This window comes from Tursiops truncatus, chromosome 10 (genome assembly GCF_011762595.2).
Source record: "Tursiops truncatus isolate mTurTru1 chromosome 10, mTurTru1.mat.Y, whole genome shotgun sequence".
NCBI lineage: Eukaryota > Metazoa > Chordata > Mammalia > Artiodactyla > Delphinidae > Tursiops > Tursiops truncatus.
The window spans coordinates 12,563,822-12,590,005 of NC_047043.1; the positions used below are offsets into that span (position 1 = coordinate 12,563,822).

At 44.3% G+C, this 26,184-nt stretch overlaps 1 protein-coding gene across 30 annotated transcripts in view; it reads right to left on the reverse strand.

Moving 5' to 3' along the window:
• The window catches only part of ATXN1 (ataxin 1), a 398,514-nt gene that overhangs the window by 41,918 nt on the left and 330,412 nt on the right, over nt 1-26,184 (reverse strand). The window contains exon 9 of one of the 30 annotated variants that reach the window (XM_073810358.1): nt 10,346-10,389. The exons of 28 other annotated variants lie outside the window; for them this stretch is intronic. The gene's annotated coding sequence lies outside the window, so the exon portion shown is untranslated. Of the gene's footprint in view, nt 1-10,337; nt 10,390-26,184 lie in introns of all 30 variants that reach the window. One more of the 30 variants, XM_073810357.1, reaches the window with a different exon arrangement.

Sequence of the window (26,184 nt, forward strand, 5' to 3'; positions counted from 1 at the left end):
AGAACATGTCTCAAAAATTGGGATCTTTCTCTGCTCTGTAGGTTTGAAAAATCTATAGTTTGCTTCCCTTTTGCTCTGGTTACCTCATGGGGTGGTGGGAAGCCTGGTGAAAGCCAGCAGGAAAGCAGCCACTGAGTCGATTAATAATGTTTCCAAGGTAAATGATACGATGAACCCATCATAAACCTAGTTAGTAAAATATACAAAGTGTCAGCTCCTGAGAACTTCACAGAAAGCTCTCAACAGGCAGTCAGAAAGGGAGCAGCCTGGGAGGCTTCCCCAAGCCGCAAACAGTCAGGTAGGAGTTAACGCTTTGGTCGGATGGGTTTTGTTTTCTGTTTCACAGCTGATTTGAAATTTTCCTCAAGGACAGTGTGGAAGATGTTTAAGTAAATGCATGGATTTACAAGCTTACTCACACTGACTGCCAGGACCACTTCGTGGTGAACGCTCAGGATGGTGGGAGATCTTTAGGTGACCATAAATGACCATAGCCAGACACATCCCGAAGACTGGCTTTGTGGTTCAACAGAAGCATGATGGGAAAGTTACAGTCAGATTCAGTAACAGAGGAGGGCGGTAGGTGTGCCTAGCTGTGGGGATCTAAGAAAATATACCCCTCAAAAGGGATTATTTTAACAAGGCAGAAAACAATTTCCCTGACAGAAACGTGGCAGGGAAAAGAGCTCAGAGAACGGGGAGAGCTGTTGCGGGGGGTGGGGGGGGGGGGTGGGCAGCTTTAGAACGTTGTGAAAGTCTCATTAAAAACAACCACAAACACGCTTGGCCATTATCCAAATGAGTGAAAAATAGCTTTGTCTATGAGAAAAAAGAAATTAAAACTGTTCTAAGCATTACGTTTCTAGATCACAATTGTACATGAATACATTACAGTGAGGGCTCCCTGAGCCGGTTATCAGAAACACTTGTGACTCTAAAAATACACATTCCCTGTCGTTGTCCAAGACTCAGCAGATCCGTGCTGGGACCCAAGAATCTATATTTTTTAAAACTCCTCTGGTGATTCTGACCAGCAGCTAAGTTTGGGAGCCTATTACACCAGACGCACTGGCAGCATGTGAGAAACATCTGGGGACATTTTTAAAAAATCCTGCCGGTCAGGCTACATCCCAAGCCCACCATGTCATAAAGCCTAGGGTGGGACCAGGCATCCGAAGTTTCCTCCTAGGTTGAGAATCACCCCTTAGACCCTAAGTTCACATTCATTAACATACCCGCCACCCCGGTACCTGACATACAGCAGGGCCTCCACCATAAAGCCAGACGCATGCCGTTTCTAAAGCCTACAGACGTTCCAACTATAGAAAAACACAAATGAAATGCTGAGTTCCAGAACAACCTATGAATGTACTGAGCTCCAAATTTATTTGTCAGCCTATATGGAATTTGCTTTTATTAAACCATGCTTTTCCCAGAAAACAAAATCTAGGGTTTTTTTTTTTTTTTTTTGAGATGTTTACAGGATAATTTCCTATGATTTTGGGGGGCAGAGCGCTGCAAGAAGCCTTGAGTTGCTCAAAGGCCAGCCTCTAGGTCAAGAGGAAAGCCTGGCTGGCTGGGGCCTGACGTTGTCTGGCCTGTGACACGGATAAGAAATACTCATCCACGTCAGGCCCCCAGTTCTGATAAGCAGGACGCTCCGTGTTGCTCAGCTTACATCTTACAGTCAGGAGCACAGACAGCCTCCGTTGCCACACCCTGCCAGCTGCACGCCCCTCTGTCCTGTAACACATCTGACTTCAGCGCACCCTGAGTCTCCAACTCCCCTTGCGCACGGCTTTCCTCCTTCTCCCTCCCTTCGGCAAAGACCTCTTGTTGTGTATAGCGTCACTGCCTCTCACTGGCTGCATAAAAGAGAGGGCAGGTCCACAGCTTTTTCCCTTGGCCTGATCCAGGCTTGCTTCAGGTGGCTGAGAGCAGAATCCAGCCCACTTTGCTGTCCACGGATGCCACTGTCCTTCTACATGACCTTGACACGAAGTCCCTGTATCAGGCCACCAAGCAGTGGTAATTCAACCGCACGGACAACCGCAGTGGTGCTTCGCTGCCGCCTTCCACACTCCTCAGTGCTAGGAACACCTACTCTTAGTGACAGGTGACGCATCTGCTGCTCTCCTAGCAGCCTCTTCTAAGTTCAGAAACAAAAAAGAGCAGTTTCAACCCTGATGCATGAGCTTGGTGGCAAAGAGGAGCCTCAGCTGATGAGAAGGGCATGGCTTTTCCCTCTCTGCTCCATGAGTCCTCACCCATCCTTTAGACTGACCACTAGAGCTACCCCCTCTTGCCTTCTCCTGTGACTATAAGCACCACAAGCTCCAAACACCACTCCTTAGAAACAGCAGATGAAGGGCTGACCTTGGCTGTGCCACTGATCAGGCTCACTCCTTCCTTGGGACCCCCCGTCTCTCCTTCCTGAGAGCTCTGACCATCACCACGCCAAAATAACTAACAGGCACGCTGCCTCGAAACCTCGTGCTTACATCTATGCCACTTAGAGCAAATAAAGCAAATAGCTAGATTTCTTATCTCTGGACACACGGAGACACCCAAGAAGTGATTACCCTCCTTTTTTTTTTTTTTTTTTTTCTTTCTTAGCGGTACGCGGGCCTCTCACTGTTGTGGCCTCTCCCATTGCGGAGCACAGGCTCTGGACGCGCAGGCTCAGCGGCCATGGCTCACGGGCCCAGCCGCTCCGCGGCATGTGGGATCTTCCCGGACTGGGGCACGAACCTGTGTCCCCTGCATCGGCAGGCAGACTCTCAACCACTGCGCCACCAGGGAAGCCCTCCCCTCCTCCTCTTTTGTTTCTTGCTCACAGTGTCCACTCTTTGGACAAAAGAATCGGGGACCAATCCATGACCAAATGCACAGGTCATGGACTTTTTTACCTCTTCCTTCCTCATCCTCTTGACTTAGAAGTTTCAACATATATGTTTTTCTGACCTAAATTGGCCTTCAGTGGAAAAAAAGGTTCCACTGTTCTCTCTCACTGAGTTTCAAAGCTAAGGTGAACCGAAACAGGGCTGTATTTAATTCCCAGCATCATCTCTTTGCTGTTGGCAGTGTTCTGGGAATGGTGATATATTTTGCCCTTCAATGAATACTTTTTTTAGACTCTGCAGTCAAGGCCCAGATAATTGTTGGTAAAGCGCTTTTCAATTTTCCTTGGCAGGGAGGTGGATTACATAACAAGGCCTCAGTTTCTCATTTTGTAAACTACTGAGAACAGTGTGAACTGTTCTAAAACTAAAGAATCATCATGAGACCAAGAAAGCTGCTTGCCATTCTTGGGGGGAAAGCACATCACTTATGCAGATTACCCTAGATTATCTGATTTTTTTAAATCCTAGCATACTAACTATGTACAAACTTCTTTTGAAGGTTTCTCTTCTAACAGTAGCTCAAAGACAGCAAGCTGGTTTTTAAATTAAGTATTTGTCAAACATTTTGGAGAAGATAAATTTAAGGAAACAAAATTTTGACAGTATTCAGGAAGCACACTAAAAAATATATATATATATATGCATTTAGTGTTGATATTCCGGAGGTCTAGATTCAGAGAGCAGGAATCATGGAATCAACTAATATAAAGGGCTGTGTGCGACTGTGAAATGGGGTATAATACCGTCTCTTTTTATCTTTTTCATCAGCATCCTTAAATGCTAGCTTCAGCCTAAAGCCAAGAAACCCAAATCAATATGGAATTTATACAAATTCCACATAGGTGTATATTTTTTTATAGTTATTCCATTTATACACTTATCTTATAGGTGGCAAAACTGACACCCAGAGACATCATGGGTATTACCAAGGTCATATAACCTTGTTGTGTTTTGTTTTTTAAAAGAAGATGTTGGTGGTAGGAGTTTATTCATTTATTTATTTTGGGCTGTGTTGGGTCTTTGTTTCTGTGCAAGGGCTCTCTCTAGTTGTGGCGAGCGGAGGCCTCTCTTCAACGCGGTGCGCGAGCCTCTCACTATCGCGGCCTCTCTTGTTGCGGAGCACAGGCTCCAGACGCGCAGGCTCAGTGGTTGTGGCTCACAGGCCCAGCCGCTCCGCGGCATGTGGGATCCTCCCAGACCGGGGCTCCAACCCGTGTCCCCTGCATCGGCAGGCGGATTCTCCACGACTGTGCCACCAGGGAAGCCCCCCGTTGTTGTGTGTTTTAATGAAATGCAGAATCAGGACAAGAATTCAGTCCCTCCAACTCCTACCCCATTACACTCTTCCCTCCACACCCATCTCCCTATGCAGGAGGTTCCCGGGGTCTAGGCTAAAGGAGCAACGGTGAGTGTGGAAGAGAGGTGAGAAGAATAGGAAGGCTTAGTGATTGACTGAATTAAGCCAAAGGAATCCAGAGCGCTCAAGTGGGAATAAGAAGGGCACAATGCTATCGGATGAATGAAACAGGAAGGATGTTACTCTGGAGGAGGAGAGGATCGAGTTTAAGACTCATTCAGTGTCACATGGCTCTCTGACCGCCAAGACTCACTGCAGGGACAGAGAGAGGACCAGGATTTCAGAAGCAGTGCTCATTAACAGCCCAAGAGGGAAGCTGAGGCTGACAGAGATACACCAAGGAGGACAGTAAAAAAGGAAGGAGGGCTTCCCTGGTGGCGCAGTGGTTGAGAGTCCGCCTGCCGATGCAGGGGACACGGGTTCGTGCCCTGGTCCGGGAAGATCCCACATGCCGCGGAGCGGCTGGGCCCGTGAGCCATGGCCGCTGAGCCTGCGCGTCCGGAGCCTGTGCTCCGCAACAGGAGAGGCCACAACAGTGAGAGGTCTGCGTACCGCAAAAAATAAAAAAAAAAAGGAAGGAGAGCAAACACCTTCTTGACCACTTCTCCTCAACAGAGGAAAGTGGTCAAAAAGGTGGAAGATAACTAAGACATTAACTCTATTAAATGGAGCTGAGAAATTGAGTAAGACGAACTAAGAAAGGCCACTGGTTAGACCAGTGGTTCTCGGTCCATGCTCAACATTAGAAGCACTGGTGAGCTTCTAAAAGATACTGACTCAGAATCCGGGTTAATGACCATTGGATTAAACTGCATGACCACAGGTGACTTCAAAAAGAACTGTTTTATAGTCCTACTTTAAAGGAGGAGAATGGATATATGTACTAGGAGACATCTTGAATGTGTTCTCCAGGTCCTGTATTTAATGGCTACATTTGCATCATTGATTATCTTATTTTGAATTTCTGTATGTCAATGGGAAATAATGTCCTTGAGTAACATATTCAGCATTTGGAAACCTCATGCCTGGGATTATACTGGCTGAGCCTCCCACATCATCAGGCAAGTGCTTGAATAAACAGATGGGCTTTGTACAAGTGCCCTGAGAGCCAGGGAACACGATTAGGTTTCAATTCAAGGGAAGTAAACCTCTTGGAAAATACTGTTCGTGTGGTTTGCTCCCTCTTCAACGGATTTTTAAGCCTTGGGCTCATTCATGGGAGCCCTTGAGCCAATCTCAAACTCCTAGGATGGTAAACTCGGTGAGAGGTAATGCAAATCGTTATTAGTAACATGATCGCGCGGGTTTACATTTGAAGAGAGACAGTGGAGGACCACACCCTCCCCGCTCCACACCCACAGGCACACACACAGTCCTGTCTCCATCATCCCAACACATCACCGGAGTCCTTCCCTAAAGTCGAAAACTGGATTCTAGAATAGCCCTGTCAATTTGTGATGGACCAACCCACCAAGGTAAGAGGTTTGAATCCAGCATGCGAGAATGTCTTTACCTCTTCTAAGATAAATGACTCCCAGGGACCAGGCTGCATGTAGCTAGCAGCTTCTTCAGTGTTGTTGTACATTTACAACAGGCATTTATTTTAGGTCATTAAAATGATCAATAGTTGATATTTCTCTGGGCCCCTATGGAAAGCGAGTAGTGTAATACCCAAAGCCACGAAGCATCCGAGAGGCAAGAAAAGTTGGGAAGATGGCTCTATACAGGGACATTAACTTCATAGCCAATCGGGTACTAGTGATGATTATAAAATCCGGAGTAATGTGGGGGAAAAAGAGAGGAGATAGAACTTAATGTTTCACTCAAGTTCTGTTCTGAAACAGGACACAAAAAGGATACTGCACCATTTGGTATTAATTATTCTGGTTCATGCACATGGATAATTATTTCTACAGCATTTAAGATCTCTTTAAAACAAACGGAGTTTGCACATACACACCCACCTTTTAAATTAAGCCTTTTAACCCCTTTTCCAGAGCCTTGAGGAAACTGCTGATGGATTGTCTCAAGGGCAGCACTCTGGGAGTAAATGTGGATTGTGGGCTAAAAAATGTTACTGGCCCCTAAAACTTGTATAAACAAATTAACGAAAAGGACATTACAGCATTGGGGGTATAAACAAGACAACTCTTGACTTTAACTTGTAGATTTGTTTTTAATGTTCAAGAATAAATTTTACTCCCAGAAGATTCCACTGTTCTCTCTCTTCCCAAATTTCTCCTCCTCCGTTCCTCCTGTTGTCTTAATGTCAGACCCACAATTCAGTTGCCCAGTTTGAACTCATTGCATGAATCCTTATATTGGAATTTCCTGTGAGGCCACACTTGAGTGAGGAACTTCTGATCCTAAAGGATCAATGTTTCTGGACTCCTAGGAATCATTCACTTAAAGTGTTTCACCTAACTGACGCTGTGTGCCCACAGCGATAAGAAAGCAGTATCTGGGCTTCCCTGGGGGCGCAGTGGTTGAGAGTCTGCCTGCTGATGCAGGGGACACGGGTTCATGCCCCGGTCCGGGAAGATCCCACATGCCGCAGAGCAGCTGGGCCTGTGAGCCATGGCCGCTGAGCCTGCGCGCCCAGAGCCTGTGCTCCGCAATGGGAGAGGCCACAGCAGTGAGAGGCCCGCGTACCGCAAAAAAAAAAAAAAAAAAAAAAAAAAAAAGGCAGTATCACATTGCATAATTACCTGGTGAATTTGGGCGACTCTAGAAAATTCAATGGCTTCCTTTACCCTGCACCTTCCTGGTCTGACTTGTGGATGCCCTTAAGTTCCCTGTAATAAGCTGGCCACGTCAGACTTCCTGCAGACTTTCAGTACCTCATGCCCTGCAGAACTGCTAAAGTTTCCTTCAAACCAATGCACAAACTGAAGGCAACGGAGGCCGTTCTTGCCCAGCCGCACCCCATCATTAATCAGCTTGCGATGGAGAAACAGCGCAACTAGATCTCCTGAGTGGACAGGATCCGAGGCCGGGCTCTCAGAACTATTTGTAAACATCTGGAGCATTACGCCCCTAAAGCAAGAAGCTAGCTCTAGTCTGGGCACTTCAGACAAAGGATAGCGCTGCCATCGGGAGACATTCCCGGGAAGTCACTCAAGTGTCCACCTGTTAGCCCTGTCTTCACAGGCTCACACTCTCTCATCCTGGTCCTGGTTCCCACCCTCCCCTCCCACTGCCTTGGCCTCCATCACCACCATCATCATCACTTCACTCCTGCCTGGTCCCTCTCCTATTATCACCTTTCCCCTCTGGAGTGAAACAGAAGGACACTTTCCTTGCTTCTTCCTGCCAGCAGCATCTTGGAGATGCTGCTGTCTTTTTTTTTTTTTTTTTTTTTTTAAATGGAGGGTGATGTTGGATAGAGAAACATGTCTGAAGCCTATGCAGTTAAACTAAGATTTCAGATCACTTTTGTGTCAGGATATAACGTGAAAATCTTACTCTCACTCATACTATACAAGGTTCTCTACTCATAGAGATATTAGACTCAGTTTATGGCCAGGCTTAAATCCTAGCACTTAATTTCATCCCCTATTCATTCACTAACAAGCCTTTATTGAGTGTCTACAATGTATTAACAAGAAGTAGGAATAATAGCTAATATGTATAAAGCACTGACTACACGCTAGTGTTTTATATGGAAAGTCTCATGTAAGGTAAGCACTCCCCTAGTTGTCATAACATTTGATTAAATGAGATGGTTTGTAGGTATAAGTACAGAGCTATATAACATATACGTGTGTAATTCCTTTGTAACTGTTCTCTCCCCCATTTCCGTCCCGCCCCTGCCTATTTTTCTCGTCACGCTTACTACATTATTTCATCCTTAACAGAGTTTTTCTGGAAAAATGGATGCTTATTGGATGTCGGCTGGCCATTCAGCTTCAGGACTACAAGTGGAAAGACACAGAAAACCTCAAGACTCTTAAGATCCCTGAGGGCAAGCAGATGTCTCTCTTTTCCCCAACCCCAATGCCCTGGCATAGTGCCTGACACATACTCGATAGGCACACGCTAAATATCTGTTACACAAATCAATTCCATGATGTGCTAAGTATCACGTCTCATCATAATCCTGAGCATTTAATAATATTTGCTGACTGGGCTATTCTGGTGCCCCACGTGCCACTGAAAGATGCGAAACAAAATTCGGGGTCAATTCAAGGTTCCACAATGAGTAAATAAAGTTTGAAATGGGACTTAAGCCAGGGTTTAAATTAGCAAAAATTGATGCTCTTTGATGTGAATTGATCTATTCAACACAGTCTAACCACAGAAGAAGGCAAAGTTTCTCCTCCACACAGAGTTTTTTCTGAGATTTTTAAAGTGGAGCAAAACCGGTGGGTACGTTTCCACCTCCACCATTTAAAACTAGCTCGTTTTCACTGCATTCTCAAAGTTTACCCATTTTTCCCTCCTCTTAGCCACTCCTTTCTCCATTCTAGTTTGTTTGTTGGATTCACTTGGGGTGGGGAGTGGAGGCAGGAGTTTGTAAACTTTTCATTTCTCCCCAGGCAAAGGGTGACACGATGTAATTGGGGGGCCTGCTGAGATAAGTACCAGAACAAGAGTTAACGGATAAATATTAGGGTCATGACATCTGGTGAAATCTATTAAGTGACTGTGAAATACAGTAACAACCTGACATGGCCACGTCAGTGGGAGCTTCTCGGGGCATCTGCGTCAAGCAGGCCCTAGAAATCATTTTGATTATGAGACAACACATTTGGCAGCAGGAGATGGCTTTAATTTCTAAGCTTAGAGCTTAAAACTGTTCAGTTTACTAAATCCACCATCTAGAGTCTATTAAAGGTGGATCTCGAATGATGACTGAAGACCTCCTGGTATTTTAATTACACTCAACACACTGGCCCTTGGGCAGCTGATAAAACTGAAGTCAGACAATCAGAAGTACCTTATTTACAAAAAATAACTCCCCAAGTTGAATTCCTTGTATTTGATGAAGTCGGGGGAGGGGCGGCACCATTTTTGAAATGATTTCATGCCAAACTTCTGGATATTTTTAGGTTGTAAGACAAAGGCATGGTTATCCCCCAATAGCCCAACAAAAAGTGTGGCACTGCATGAATACCACGCTGTTCATGAGTATTATCTTCTACTTACAGTCCACTATTCATTAGAAAGTGATCCATTCACTGAGATCATTCAACGAACACTGTATGGAGTAGGAAGAATAGGGTCATGGGATATGAAGTAGAATATGACCTGGTGCCTTGTCTCCTTCAAAGAGCTTCCCATCAGGAAGTGGGGACAGAGGGCACGACTGATGATTACTGCCCGAATCTTCCCAGCACGATGGTGCGAAGCTAGGGGTGTGTGTGTTGTGGATCGAAAACACAGGTGTGTCGTAAATCAGCACCGAGTTTTTTTTTTTGGTTTTTTTTGGAGTACGCGGGCCTCTCACTGTTGTGGCCTCTCCCGTTGCGGAGCACAGGCTCTGGACGCGCAGGCTCAGCGGCCATGGCTCACGGGCCCAGCCGCTCCGCGGCATGTGGGATCTTCCCAGACTGGGGCACGAACCCGTGTCCCCTGCATTGGCAGGCGGACTCTCAACCACTGCGCCACCAGGGAAGCCCAGGATGGAGTTTTTAAAAACAGTATAACAAGGAGGGCTAACACTGCACTTACTGGTTTTCAAAGTGCTCATTCTTCCTTCTGCTTTATACTAGAGAAACATCAAAATGACATTACAGGGGCTTAACCTCCCTAGATCTGTTACTGGAAGAAAATTACAACATAATTAGAAAACCTCTGACAAAGTATTTTATTTCTCATCGGTTTTCCAATTCTAATCAATTCATAGCACTGACTACAGTCAAAGAGTACATTCAAACTTGCAAACTGTTTACAAGCAGCGTTTAGGTAAGACAATGGAAATCCTACTGCATCCAAAAAACCTGAAATGATCTCATATTTAATAATTACCCTTTCTTTTCCTTCCCTTCCTCCTGCTGGAGAAACTTCCTGCTGCTTCTCTACACTGGTGTAGAATTACTTCTGTCTGAGTCTAGATATTAATCATCTCCACTTACATACTTGCCTGTGATGGGTCCATTCAGAGTCCCCCGTGTGCACCATCCCCACCTACACCAAAGTGAAAAAAAATTATTGTCCGCTTATTTCTTTGTTCCCCTGACTTACAACTCATTCTGACTTCTTCTCAGCATCAGGGATTATGTTTATTTTTGTAGCTAAATCTTGGTCAGACCAATAGCAACATTAAAAAATAAAAAAAAAAACTCAGATGTCTACCTTTTATTCCCTATTGATATGGAAAGGGGACCTTTGCGGTGAGTTTTCATGACATGTCTGCCTGTTAAAAACACTAGCATCGACATATATACACTACTGAATGTAAAATAGTTAGCTAATGGGAAGCAGCAGCATAGCACAGGGAGATCAGCTCGGTGCTTTGTGATGACCTAGCGGGGTGGGAGGGAGGCTCCAGAGGGAGGGGATATGGGGACGTATGTATACATATGGCTGATTCACTTTGGTATACGACAGGAACTAACACAGTATTGCGAAGCAATTACACTTCAATAAAGATCTATTAAAAAAAACCCCAACAACAACAGCAATAATGACAATTCTACCACCACCTCCACCTGCCTGACCACATGTCTTCCTGGAGGCTAGCCAGATACTGGCAGTTTCCTAGGAAACCACATTATACCACACAGCAATACCACATCAATTCAGAACCCTCCACCTAGCTCAACTCGGGCTCTGGCATCCTATGAGCTGACCTCTTTGCTATAATCAGGAGCACACACGGACTTAGAATGTAACAAAAGCAACTCCTGGATGTTGTGAGTTGATCAAGAATCTCAGAGACACTTAAAAATATAAATGCACTGAATAAAACAGACCAAAACCTCCAAGCATCCCACGTGTAACATAGTCACAAACATCCTGTGGAGGTTCTGGCTTAGAATAGAAGAGTCCTGGTTTTAATTAGCTACTAAAATGGAGGACTGACTTTAAAAAGCACAAACGTGTGATTTCTTTTTTCGCTTTGACTTTCAAGAATGATCTTACGCATTCAGTCCAAACCAGAGAGTTGTAACTCTTAGTGACTTTCTCTCTCAGTTATCCTGGGGGAGTCTTCCTGCCCTCCTCGGCCGCCATGCCTGTTTTAACAGACAAGCCGTGTAGCATAACACAACAGTGATGCGAATGTTAGTAACCTTAGCAGGTGCACGCAACTCTCACGGAAAGCACACATTTCCTTGTCACTATTAATCATGTGAAGTGTTGACAGTGTGGGATAACATCGCGTATGTTGACCCTGGGGAGGGAGGTCGGGGGAGAGATGGGGCAGCTCTAAATTGCTGAGTGACTGTGTTTATAGACATCGCACCTTGCAGGAAAGATTTCGTTTCTGATGCACAAATCAACCGAAGGATGCTGATCTAGGCCTGAAAACACAATCTCAGGTCTAAAAAAATGGGGCAAGGCCAATGAAGGTATATGGTTCAAGTTGCCTGATTTTATACACTTGGTATACATTAAAATTTGACTGCATAGGTCAAATTTTCCCAGAAATGTGAAATCATGCCCTTCTGAGCTCAAAACTTGTGGCTAATCATCGCTCGTCCCAATATCCATTCTCCTCACTTTTCTTAGAAGTAGAAACCTTGATTCTGAATGGACATCTCTCTGCCCAGCTGAAAGGCTTATCTTCATCATCCCTTGCAGCTAGGTGTACTGAGACTCAATTCTAGCTGACATGAAGTCAACAAAAATGTGGTATGATACCTCTTGCAAGTATCTTTGAAAAAGGTGGCCTTTCTTTTCCTTTCCTTCTTCCTGGAATGCTAATGTAAAGGCTGGAGCTTAAGCAGCCATTTTGTACATGAGAGATACACAAAGGATGGCAAAACAGAAAAGATAGGATTGGGTCCCCGTGCCTGGTTAGCTGCCATATCTGTCCTGGAATCCTACCTCCCAACCCCTTTTATGTGAGAGAAAAATAAATGTCTAATATTCTTAGCCTTTGTGTATGTGTGTTGGGGGGATGGCATGGAACTGCACCTAATCCTGTTGCAAATAGACCTTAGAGGTCATAATAGACTTCATTTTACAAGTAAGGAAACTAATGATTAAAGATCAACATTGATAAATGTCTCAATCAGGGAAGCAGTGTTGGCAAATTAATTACACTTCTGTTTAATCTTCTACTTCTAAAGATAGATGATGGAAGCTCTATTTTATATGCCCATCAGTATCTGTTAAATGAGAGTAGTTTTACATTTCACATGTATCTGAATTTCTGAACCTCCAAGGTTTTCCAACTGGCACATCTAATCCCAAATCACACATACTCAAGGAATAAGATATTAAACAATACAAAATGTAAAGAGAGGGCTTCCCTGGTGGCGCAGTGGTTAAGAATCCGCCTGCCAATGCAGGGGACACGGGTTTGAGCCCTGGTCCGGGAAGATCCCACATGCCGCGGTGCAACTAGGCCCGTGTGCCACAACTACTGAGCCTGCGCACAATTACTGAGCCCGCCTGCCACAACTACTGAAGCCCGTGTGCCTAGAGCCCGTGCTCCGCAACAAGAGAAGCCACCGCAATGAAAAGCCCACACACTGCAACGAAGAGTAGCCCCTGCTCTCCACAACTAGAGAGAGCCCGCGTGCAGCAACAAAGACCCAATGCAGCCCAAAATAAATAAATTAAATAAACTTTAAAAAAAATGTAAAGAGGCATAGGAATGAATAGACTTGAGAAATTCTTTCCTGTTTTGTTCATTAACCGGCACACGTCTTAATCTGCATCTTAGTACGTAAATCTATAAAATTATATTAATTTGCCCTGATGTTTTAGAGAGGGCTAAATGAAGATTTTCAAATTTGGGGGATGAGTCAGTATCTGAAATGTTAAAAAAGTATCTTTATTTCAGATGCAGACATAGAGAATGGACTTGAGGACCCGGGGAGGGGGAAGGGTAAGCTGGGACAAAGTGAGAGAGTGGCATGGACATATATGCACTACCAAATGTAACATAGCTAGTGGGAAGCAGCCACATAGCACAGGGAGATCAGCTCGGTGCTTTGTGACCACCTAGAGGGGTGGGATAGGGAGGGTGGGAGGGAGACGCAAGAGGGAGGAGATATGGGGATATATGTTTATAGCTGATTCACTTTGTTATACAGCTACTAACAGTTCTGTTATACAGAAACTAACACACCATTGTAAAGCAATTATACTGCAATAAAGATGTTAAAAAAATAAAGTACAGTTTATGCTGGAGATGAGAGGCTTCCCTAATTTGAGAGAATATTAGGACAGGCCCTAAAAATTCTGTCTTTAATGGCATCCATGAGGCCCACAGCCTCAGATTAGTGCTGAATCACTAGCTCCTTTGGGGAATAAGAAGGTGAATATTTGTTGGGACCAAGGGGTTTATGTAGCTATTGTGCTGGACTCTATGAGCTTGACTGCTTTTTATGCATCTTACACAAAGTGAAACAATAAAGTCTTTTTGAAAGTTAAAAAAAAAGTATATTTATTTCAATATGCTTGCAAGACAATGAATACACTGTAGCTGCAAAACACACTCCCAGGTGCTTTTACAGAATAACCCTCTGAAACTAACGGCTATTACTAAACTGACAAAACTCAGTACATTCAATTAATGAGAAAAAATAAACGAACTGCTTTTACCTGGGGAAGCCGCATACCCCCAGCCTACAATCTTCACTTCTACAAATCACGCTGCGGTCATTAAAAATAGAAGGAAGCTTTCCCCCTTTATGTTACAGTAATTTCTAATTGTCTACCTAGTCTTCTAAAGCTCCTCTTATTTTAAAATATTCAAAACAAAAATTGTAACAGAGGGATGGGCAATATGTGGTTTCCCCTATTCTGCTCCACCTCCAGTAATATCTCTGCCTACTCCCAAGGACAAATAAACCCAATATCCAACAGAGTTCTTTTGTCCCCTAGATACGGCCCCAAAGTTTGGAAGAACAATGTGCATCCTTGCAAATATAAGGCATGCGCCGTGGAGCAGCAGAGTCAGTCTTGCGCTGCGCGATCAATTTTACTTACTTGGTGAATGCCCATAGGTGGGGTTAACCTCTAACATTTGGGTGCATCTACTGTTTCACTCTTGGCTTCTCAGCAACTACAGACATTTAAAGATGTACAAAAGGGCATAAGTCTTCAGTAACCTCCACCCTCCACAAGCATCTCTGATAATCTCCAACGTCTGCTTAAATTCTAGCTTACCTTAAAGATAAACTGCCCTTCTTTATTTCATTCCACCAGGACTGAATCCTTTACTGGAGACTATTTGCTTTGGAAAATGAGTTTTCCCTTCTTCTGCAAAGGATGACTGCCGTGTATAATGGTCTCCGAAATGCTAACGGAAACCAAGAAATCGCCTGTCATGAACTATGAGGCTATTAGTTATGAACAGCAATATTGATATTTACCTTCTGACTTGTCATGCTGGAGGGCAAAGCAGAAAAAACCTGGATTTCCCTGACTTCTGTGCCAAGATAAAGAAACCATCTGCATCTCACCTCTTCTACCTTTTTAGACAGGGAAATAATGTCAGTGGTGCTAATGGTGTCGTAATTGCCATTCAAAGCACTTTCACGTGATTATCTGACTTGCTCCTTGCAGGAATCCTGCACGAGGTGGGTATTATGAATACTATAATGTCCAGAAGAGAGAACGGATGCAGAAGGTTAAATGATATGCTCCAGGCAACCCAGATGGAGAAGAGCGGGGCTGCCGCTTCCACGGTCAAGTTCCGGAAGAGCCGTTCTTTCCACGTTAATCACTTACCCGACCCCTCTACCCCTGCCGGACACAGTTTTTAAATGCAACTGGTTTTCATTTGGGTCCGCTCTTTTCTTCACTAATAACCATCAAAGCTCTGAAAGGTACAGCTCTATTAAAGAACAGAAGCTGCTGAAACTGCTTTCCTATTGGTTTTATAAAGTTTCAAGAGCAAACATTAAAAACTGAGTAACAAAGCAAACATTAAAAACTGAGTAATGTCCTAAAAAGAACGAGCACACAAAGATGGTCTTAAGAAAAGTTGAGACAGCCATGAGAGAAGAAATAAGTTTTTTTCCAGACGTCTAGGTTATCACCAAAACTAATATTTGTAATGTAGAACTAAAATATTTTTGTTTTTTCTGACCTAAAAATAAAATGTGCTCATATTGAGAAATACAGAAACTTAAAAAATATAAAAATTGCTCATAACCCCACCAACCTGATATATCCATTATTTACATTCTGATTATTTTTGGTATGTATACGCATAAAATATATAGTGTGTATATATAATATATGTAATGTATATACAGATTTAAAGCTCACATTTACCCATGTATATTTACAGAATTAGAATAATTCTGAATACACAGTTTCAAATTCTACTTTCTTTCACTGAACACTGTATGTAATCCGAATTACAGGATGCAATCAACTATTTTTTAAAACTAGTTAAAGACCAAATAAAACTGGAAAAACCTTACAGTACAGTTTGCAACTAATTGTCGAAAGCCCTTGGTAAGTAATTTTGGCATATAAATTAATGGAGCTAAGTCTTAATCAGTAAGTACTGACTGAATCCAAAGCAGCTGGAATGTTTCAGAGAGGCAGGCTTGGGGATGTGATGGCAGGTAAGGCAGAGTCCCTGATGCTGGGAGCTTACATTCTAGAGTCTCAGAAATCAGGGAAATACTGCAAATTTGAGTGAACTGGGCTCGATTTGCGTTCACACTACCTGGAAAGAATGGTTTTGCAAAGCAAATGAATGGTATAAACTATACTAAGAACAACACTCACTCACAAGAAGGAACCATAATCACTGTAAAAGTATCCAACTGCACACAAATATTTTGTTAATTACAAATGAATGTCACTCAGGCACCTATATATGCTAAATACGAGCTAATACGGGAACTAAACACGATGGCGTTACATTCCTTTTATGCTTCTGACTTTCTCTAAGCACGTGTGAATACGAGAGGATGTGCTGCACCAAAAACGCTTATGATCTTTGCAGATGCTAATATTTCTAATTAACACGAGTCCCATTTCAGCTGGTCAGGTAAGAGGAAACGTGATAGCAAAAGATATACAATATGCTGATCTGCTCTTCAAAGCACCGATATTTAAACTGAAGTGACAGAAGTGTTTTAATTTGGTTTAATCCCAGGTGTCTAAAGAGGTCCCAGAAATTTACACATTTCTTTGACTCCTTTCTCTGCTGGACCACGTGATATTGCAAAATTTCTGTAATATAATGACTGTCTGATTAAATGCAGGGCAGGCCAGATTCAGTAGCCAGTTATCTCTACATAATATTGTTGATACAGATTTTCTTAAATCACATTTTCTTAAAGTCAACCAGTCAAGGCATTTGGCAAACCTGACCTACTTCTCTTTTATAAAACTGGAAGGAATATTAGAAAAACAGAAAGTTGAGCATCTCAATGAATGCCAAGAAGAAGGCTGTGCTTTGGAAGAGAGGTTGGCATGGAGCCTGGATCTTCCCACGTCCCTGGCCTCCTCAGAGCCAGGGCCGTACCAGTGAGACAGAAGAGAAAGGCAATTAAGAGAAGCAGAAGGTACGGAGAGAAAGCAGAGAATGAAAAAGAAGTTGAGAGAGAATGAGAGAGAAACTCACAGGTGGAAGAGATGGGTGAGCTAGGAAGAAACTGCAAAGGGGTAAATCCCTCCAACACAGAAATGCAGTAACTCCACTGAGTCCATCATACATACATTTAGCCCCGGACCTGCCCATTTGGAGAAAGTGGATTCCATTTGGCAATGGCTGGCAGTAATTGTCATTTCTGAGATGCTGAGGGCCCACGTATGCAACCCATTCACTCTTTCATGGTAGTATTTAATAGCCAAGACTCTGAAAATGTGGCTGGGGTACAGTGGAGAAGGTAGGGATGAGAGTGTTCCATGGCAGGAAGGGGGCATGTGATATGATGTTGGACAAGAGGCCCAAGTGGATGTCCTGGTCTTGCCACCTCAGCCACTTCTGTTTAAGGCTCAATCTAGTCCTGGAAATCTGCAACCATCACATGTATTCTTATATCCACTATGGCCTGACAGTACAGCTCTACTTACAGATGATCCGGCCACCACTTAAAAAGGATCTAACATTACTTGTTTGTGCCTTGGTTTTTCCATTTATACAACTGTTATTTTATTTTCTATCTGCCTCATGGGAATGCTGATGTGCACCAGCAAAAGGCAATTATTAGCAACAGGTAAGTGAAAGGTAAATGACAAAGAGAACTTTTGATGAGTCCTACCCGCATTTCTGGGTAGATGAATCCAGCCCATTCCGGGAGGCGGTTTGGAAGCCACTTCTTCATGAGGTTAATGGCAACATACCCAGGTTAGGCCTGCTTATCCCCTCTCTGTCCATATGAACTTTGTAGCGCTCTTCCTATTGCTGGTAACAACCTAGTTACACATCGACATGTAATATCAGTGTTTGTCTACAAACAGACAACACTGCACATGAAACACAATGACGTAAACCATGTGATAACATCGAAATGACACTTGAACAATGGAGCAATCACTCGATAAACAAATTCCTTAGAAGGTGCTCTGCACCTAGAAGACACCATAAGCTATTAGGGCGGGGGAAGGGGAAAAAAAAAAAAAAGACCGTATCCCTGTTAAAAAGGAGTTTACGGACCAGTTGGAAAAAGTACGGCTCGCACATAACAAAATGAGAGGACAAAATCATATTCGGTTAAGTGCCAAACTGCAGAGTACAGTCCATTAGCAAGGTAGAAGGTGTATGAGAAGAAACAGGAGCTTAACAACTTTTCTTACTATAAAACCATAGTGCAAGTCGGCTTAAACATCCAATCTGGTTTCCCACAACTGATTAACCTGAAAATGGTTTAGCACAACACTAATCCTTTAACAATCTATAAATGCCTCCTATAATAAGTTCCACAGAGCCCTTCCTTGGATCCATAGTGATGAGGCACCTCTAGCACGATCTTCGATGCTTGTTTTAATGAGCACCTCTGGACCTTAATGAAATATCATAGGTCCAAGTGAGCATCAATTAAAGAGAAAACGTCTCAAGAGGTATAAATGGCGATGCATCAACCATGGCACGCTACCACGGGTTAGCGGTATTGGAAGGATGCTGTGAGCAAGCAGCTTGAAATAGTTCAAGCTACTTGCTTAGGAATGTGCCCTAAAGATGAGCAGCTCCCACCTCTGTCTGACGTGGAGATAAGCTGCTGCATGGGATAAAAGGAGGACACCCCAGCACACAAATATTATGGGAATACTGCTGAAGAAGAAACTCTGAAAGAAGAGAAATACATCTGTTCCACATAGAATACCTTTGGTGAAACCTGCGTGTTTTCTTCTATTTTTCCAAGGCAAAGAGCAGAGCAGAGCATTAGCCAGAACCCCTGAAAACGGCCGAATTTTGCAGAAATTGCAAACAGCCTGATGGCCTGCGTGGCAGCAGTGAGCCCTGCTAACTCTGCTTCCTGAGAACACTTCTTGGGCGGGCAGAGAAAAGGCACCCACTCTCCCACATACCTGGCGACGTGGCAGAAATGCCACAGAGGACAGAGGATGAGAAAGGCTGATCAAGCCAGGACAGCTCCCCGCCCCCAATAAACAGAGCCCAGATGTGCTCAGACCCCAACACCATATCAGAAGAACACCAAGGAGAAAGGGGTACTAAGGAAAGCTCCTGGATTGTCAAGAAGGCAGGAGGACTTGGAAAGGATACATTATTGCCCAGGTTCAACTTCTCTGATTCCCATGACTAAGCCATCTTCACAGAAAACTCTTTTTTCCCCCCCAAGCACTTTAAGAACTACAGCCCTGCTGCTTAGGGTCCAAAGGAAATATGTGCAGGAAAAGTGTCTCTAAGGACACAGCTGTCAAAGATTCTGCAATTCCTTTATCTACTACAGATGCTAACGTGTATCCGCAGCCCACCACATGTCCCTCGTGCCTGGTTACAAAAATAGGAGAATTTAAAAATTCTTTATTCTTCATTCTCTCACCCTGATGATCACGGCAGTTTCTGGGGAGGAACCCTTTATTCGATTTTGGATCCTGAGAAATGCTGGGCAGTATGAACTCCTTGTGATTTGTAAATAAATGCTGCGTAAATTCCCCTGATAATGTTTGTATCTTTTTCTTTTCCTGTTTATTGCCCTCCTATGATTGTGAATAATTTAAGGACTCTCTAACCCCGGTTTAGCCATCTGTGCCCTATCCTGATATGGGTCCACCTCACTCATATTAGACCAACATTGATTCGAGAATCAAAATCGTTCAAGCTACTTGCTTAGGAAAATACACTCCCTTGTGAATATATTCCACGGCCTCTATGTTTCCTTCTGCTACAAGAGAAAAGACTGACTAGGGAAAGAGAAAAAAAAAAAAAGAAGCCTGACCAAAATGGACTCTCTGTCCAATTAGCTACAGAGTTTCCAACAGGGTTTTACTTCAGACACTGTGCAATTTAATGCTCTCCACAACCCCTGGGCACTGGTGTTTCCTGCCTCCGCAGCACGGCTGCCTGCAGGACGGCACATGGAACGCTAATAGCACACTTATTATTAGATTTTCTGCATGGTTACATAAGCCTACAAAAGGGGAAAATGTAAATGATTCCGGAAGATATTCTTCATGTGGTTCTCATGAAATCTTTAATATCTTAAGACTTAGAAAGAACCCTCCTGGCAAGATACAATCAATTTTCATGCTTCATTAGGAAAAAAAGTCCTTTTAGTAATGTCAAGGAAATGGCTATAGACAAAAGAGGAAAAAATTACACCCTGGACAGAACAAAACCCCAAGGCACTTTGGACTAAATCCTTCCTTCGTGCCCACAGCATATTGGAAATGGAAAGGAATATTCGCTTGGGGTCTGTGGGGATTGTATTTGGACTAGTCTGTCTACCCACAGGATTTCACTTAATCCAGCGTAACTCGTTATCGATTGGCCAATTTTTTATGAATCTGAATAGACTGTAGGTTAAACCGACCACCGTGTGCCCTCCAAAAAAAAATAACCCACATTGCAGTGACATGAAGGAAACAGCCAACGTAGAGCTTGTGGATGAGGAGGGGCTGGAGGGAGACCCCCATACACTGAGTTTCTTCAAAGGTAAACAAGTAAATCACACCAGTGTATTACTTTCCTTTTAATTTAAAAACTATAGCTCTTCCAGACACTTTCCCTTTATTTATTAAAAACCAAGGATACCAAAACACATTTTTTTTTTTTTGCGGTACGTGGGCCTCTCACTGCTGTGGCCTCTCCCGTTGCGGAGCACAGGCTCCAGACGCGCAGGCTCAGCGGCCATGGCTCACGGGCCCAGCCGCCCCGCGGCAAGTGGGATCTTCCCGGACCGGGGCACGAACCCGTGTCCCCTGCATCGGCAGGCGGACTCTCAACCACTGCGCCACCAGGGAAGCCCCCAAAATACATCTTTTAAGAATGCCATTCACATTATGTTGTCTACCACTTGAATAACTGTTGGCAAACTCTGAATTCCGCCTTCCCCCCCCCCTTTTTGTTTATACCAGATATTGACACCAAATTCTACTTTTTGGTCTCAAAATAACCTGTCTTTAGAATTGTTCAGTTTAAAAGCATTGTCATACTGTAGTTACATTCACTCACAGAAGTTACTGTGCACAGGGAATGGTAGACATTCCTGAACGGTGAGAAACGAACACAGAAATACCTGCCATCCAGGCTAGGGACCCAGCCAGCTAGTTTCAAAACTGTTTCATTCACTCACTCACTCACTCACTCACGCGAGCGCCCCCATCAATTGATTTCCAGATCCTCAAGAATTAAACCATAAAACCCCTGCATATTTAAATAAATAAAATCGTCAGAGGCCATATTTATAACTGCAGATAAAAAAAGCAACATGATCACTATTTCTGCCAAAAGCCAAAAAATATGTCGACCTCAAATGAAGTAAGTGTGAAGCCATTCCACTGGACTGGACTGAACAAGGCAGCGGCTCAAAAGGCTTTTGCGGACACGTCAGCTGACTGGTGCACATGATCACGTTCAATCTGCACAATCGCTCCTTTCCCGATACTGCTCTTCCTATCGGCAAAGATCTAAAGCCAAAGGACTTGCCTTCCTTGAAAATTAAGTACAGAGTTTGAAAAGAGCTTCCTACCTCCCACTGTCCCTCCAATCACCAAGAACCTACTGGAGTCAGATTATACTGGCTTCTGAGGTGTTGGAGGGTCACAGGTGGACAGGTTACACTTCCCGTTCTGCAGGAGCCTGCAGTCGTGTCGGGGAGATAGGCACCAAAAAAAAAATGTCCCAGCACACTGCCGGCAATGCTACTCCAGGGCAGGGGGAACAGTGCTCTGAGTGGAGAGAGGGAGAAGACTGTGCAGGAACAGGCAGCGAGAGGGGCTGCCTCTGGGAACAGAGAAGACAAGATCTATATCTGAATCTGGGAAGATGCGCAGTCACGAGAGAGAGGACCGCATTTCCACAACCAGGGAGGAATGCATGTAAAACCATGATGGCAGAAGAGGGTGCAGGAGGCTTGGAGAATGGTATGGGATTTCCTAGGGCTAGGTGAGTTACAGCTCTGTTGAAAGGAAGCATCATCATAAATCACAGTGTATATATGGAAAAGGACAAGCGATTTAGCTCACTTGGAGACAGCGAAGCCCTAAACACCTTCCACCTACTCCCTGATGGGGAGCGTAATCTCCCGGACCCTTGGCTCTGGGCTACTAGGCTTCCCTGCTGGCCCCTCACACACACACACTCCCTGCCCACTGCATGCTGTGTGCTGCTACGCAGGCCACTCTCCTTCCTTCTGCCCATCCATGACGGCCTTAGACTTGGAAGCTCAGGTTCAATTCCCCTCCTTCCCATGCATTACTTGCCCACTCCTGCCTAGAAGCTCTGACTATTTACTGCCCACACCCCTCTGCTGGCCTGTGCTAACTCGGATGGCGCTTTGTGTCACGACAGCAAAATACCTTAAATTTACGTATCACTTTATCACTCACAAGGGTCACATACATCATTCCCTCTAATATCCATAGCAATCCTTTAAGATTGGCATTAGGCCCATTGTCCAGGTCAGTAAACTGAGGGTCAGAGAGGTTACGTCTCATGGTCATAGAACACGTAACTTGTGGAGCCAAGACTGGGCTCCTAATCTCCTGAGCCTATGAGCATTGCTCTTTCCATTATACTACTGGGCCCTCCTATCAACCTATTATTAGGATGCTATTTGCTTGGAATAAGTATGTGTTTTATCTTTCACAATGTATGTGATTTGGAAGAATGCCCTCCCATCAAATATATTTCTTTGTGTCCTCCACGACATAATGCACCACAAGCACACAGTAGGGACTCATTCATTCATTTGGTCAGTTTATCAATGCCTGTATACTAAACACCTACTTTGTGCTAGCCAGGCACTGTGGTAGGTATTAGGGAAACAAAGACCAGAAAAATGAAGACTCCACATCTTGGGAGTCAGGCATATGTAGAGGTCAGTATAGTGAAGGTTAATAAAAGGCTCTAACACAGGCCTCTATGAGATGCTGGTAGGAAAGAAGGCAGCAGCAACTCACTGCCCACATGTATATGGGCAGATAAAGATGGGTCATTTCTGAAGATCTCCTCAAAATGGAGCTTCAAAGGATATACTTAATAATTGGCTTAGGAAGTAAGGAAAGAGGGAGGAGGGGAAAATAAGAAAGAAGGAACAAAGTCAGAAAATACAGGAGGGCCAGCATGGACAGTGCATGTCGGCCTGGTGGGGGGGCGCGGAATGTTTCTGCTTTCCGAAGGCATGCATTGGTTGAGCTGTAGGATTTCTGCCAAGCAGGACATGTATTTCTGACTTCGTTCAGGATGCAATCCAGCTGTCCATCACGGACTCGTGAGCAGCCCCCGATAGGCCCAGATTGTGTGCACAGTGCAATGGGGCCCTGGGAACAAGGCATTAGGCTCTCCCCTCCTTAGAAGAGAGGCCGGAGGAGGAGACAAATGCAGGGACCTTTACGATCCAAGCCCAAGGGACAGAGACTCCATGTCTCATCCGTTCACAAGCTTTCAATGGGTGCCCACTGCATGCCAGGTGGACTAACAGTACGATAAAGCTAAGCCTAACAGTCCTTAAATATTATGAGGCAGCAGGCACTGTGCCCTCGTTCCAGGCTTATTCAGAAGCTCGATTCTGGTCTGATAGCCCTGCAAGTCCCTGCGTCTGGATCTCTGTGTTTGGGCTCTTGCAGGGAGAGAGTAAGGAATCCACGTGATGTTTTTTTAAAGGCTTCTCTACCTGAAAATGCCAGACACATTTCAGATGTCAAATCTAATGCGACGCTCGGGGTGGGTGACTGATCCATGTGAGGGCTCTAAGTGGGTGTAGAAGCCTGTCTGGCGGATTGCCTTTTCCGCACATGCGCATTCCAGCGTTCAAGGCTCGTAGGCCATAAATAGCTCTTAGGGGAGTGTGAGATTACATCACAGACTCGAGAGGGACTTGTTACCTGCAATCAATGAATGCTTGACACTCTTCTCCCTAAAAGGGGACTCTGCTGAATGAAGGGCCGCTAGACTCAGCCTGACCCCTTCAAAACCATCACTCGTGAGCATTGTTAGGGGTTGAACTCTGCCCCCCTTAAATTCGTATGTTGAAGTGCTGACCCCTAGTATCTCAGAATGGGACTGTATTCGGAATTAGGGTTGTTGCGCAAGTAATTGGTTAAAAAGGGGTCAGACCAGAGAGGGGTGGGCCCCTGATCCAGCGTGGCTGGTGTCCTTATAAAAAGGGGAAGTCTGGAGTCATGCTGCCATAAGCCAAGGAACAGAGAGGCCTGAAACAGATCCTTCCCCAGCACCCTCAGAGGGAGCATGGCCCTGACACCACCTTGATTTGGGATTTCTAGTCTCCAGGGCTGTGAGAGAATACATTTCCGTTGTTGCAGCCACTCAGTTTGCGGTGCTCTGTTATAGCACCCCTGGCAAACTAATACAGGCGTATGATGTCCTCTGTGTGTGAAGGAATGACTTTATCATCTAGCGATTGGGATTCAGTTGTCATGCAATAACAGCGCCACTGAAGTCCTCTCAGCTTATATCGCGCCTATGCACCCAAACCACAGAATTCTTACTCAACGCTAAAGACAGGTGAGTTATATTATACGGTGACCTGAGCTGTCGCTTGTCCAGAACGGACAACTCTATCACCCAGGTTATCCACACTGGGCATTACAAAGCAATCCACAATTTCTCAGGTAGGTACCAAAGAGGTATTCAATCTAAGAGCCACTAAGATATTCAATCTAAGAGCCACTGACATTTCTGTGTTGATACATGTCTACACTTTAAAACACTGAGTGTTAAACACAGTGCTTTACAACACTGAGTCATACAGAACGGACGTTTATTCAAAATAGATCAGACAGCCTGAATTAAGTCTCCACTCATTGATAACTGGCTATTATTAGTAATTTTACCCATTGTGGAACTAAGAATTCCCTTGGAAGTTTTTGCTTTTTCTGGAAATAGGATTAGCTGAGAAAATTAATAATGCAAGGAAGCTAGGGGGTAAGGGTGGGGTAGGATGAGAGGACAGGATGTTTAACTATAGAACTATACATTTAAAAAAATCCACACCTCCTTTATAGCAGTTTTCTGATTTCCATTCCTCCATGGCCTCCAGGGAAGGTGCTGACTTTCAATGTCTGTGACCATAACCCATGTAGAGATGGAGGCTGGCTTTCCATGATGTGTGTCCCATTTAAAGGAAACATAAATCTGACACCAGGAAGAGCTAGCGTCAAGTTTTTGGGTCTTGACCAGCATTTTCGGAGGCGGCATGGAGAGCAGGGGTGGATGGGAGGGTGGGGTTTAGGGTGAACCACTCTATGGTGCCAGGCACAGGAAGACGTCCTAAAGAGCCCTTTTACACCTCTCTTCCCCAAGCTGCAGTTCACGTGGCAACTGCTCATCTGGCCTCCCACCTCACCTTACTCTTAGAGGGCCCCCCGGCTGGTCTCATGCCCCTCCACCACTGGCCACCGCATTTCTCTTGAGGGGCACTTTGGCCTAATCTCAGCATAATCATTCACCTTTCTGATCTCACAACAAAGAGCAGGCTAGACAAGCAGAGAACTAGTCCTCAGATGGGGAGGGGGGGGGACTGCAGATGTGTATGATATGTAATTTTTTCCTTTTATTCGCAGCACATTCCATATTAATGCACGCGGAACTGGGAGGACGCCTACTTAGGAACACTTCGTCATACCAAACTTATTTCCACCTGAGCTCTTTATGCTACTAAATGCACTTTTCAATTATATGTCCTTTTCTTTTTCCAAACTATAAAATTTAGTCTTTCACTTAATGGGAGAGGCAGTAAGGCTTAGTACTCATAGTAAATGCTCAATATATTTCATCCATTATTGATGACAATTAATACTGGATTTATACCCCAATAATTCACCACTTATTAAAACATAATTCTTAAAATATAAGTTGCCCACACACGCTTTCTTGTTTATGGTCATTAGATCATCCCGCTAATAGCTTTGCCTGAACAACAGTCATTTAACATCGAAGCGCCAGGCACTTCACTAGGAACCTGGAGACAGAGATGTGGCTAAGACGCCATCATTCCTGTCCCCCATGGACGACAGGGTTGGTACACAAGGAAATTTGAGCTGGGGCTCTCTTTTCGCCAACAAGGTAAAGGCCAGTGTGCTAGCATATACAGAAGAGAGTAACCTGCTTTTGAAAGGTTACGAATGCAGTGCCAACTACAGTCTACTTCACTTTACTATCATGAACTTGGGTCAAAAAAGGAAGTCTCGGGC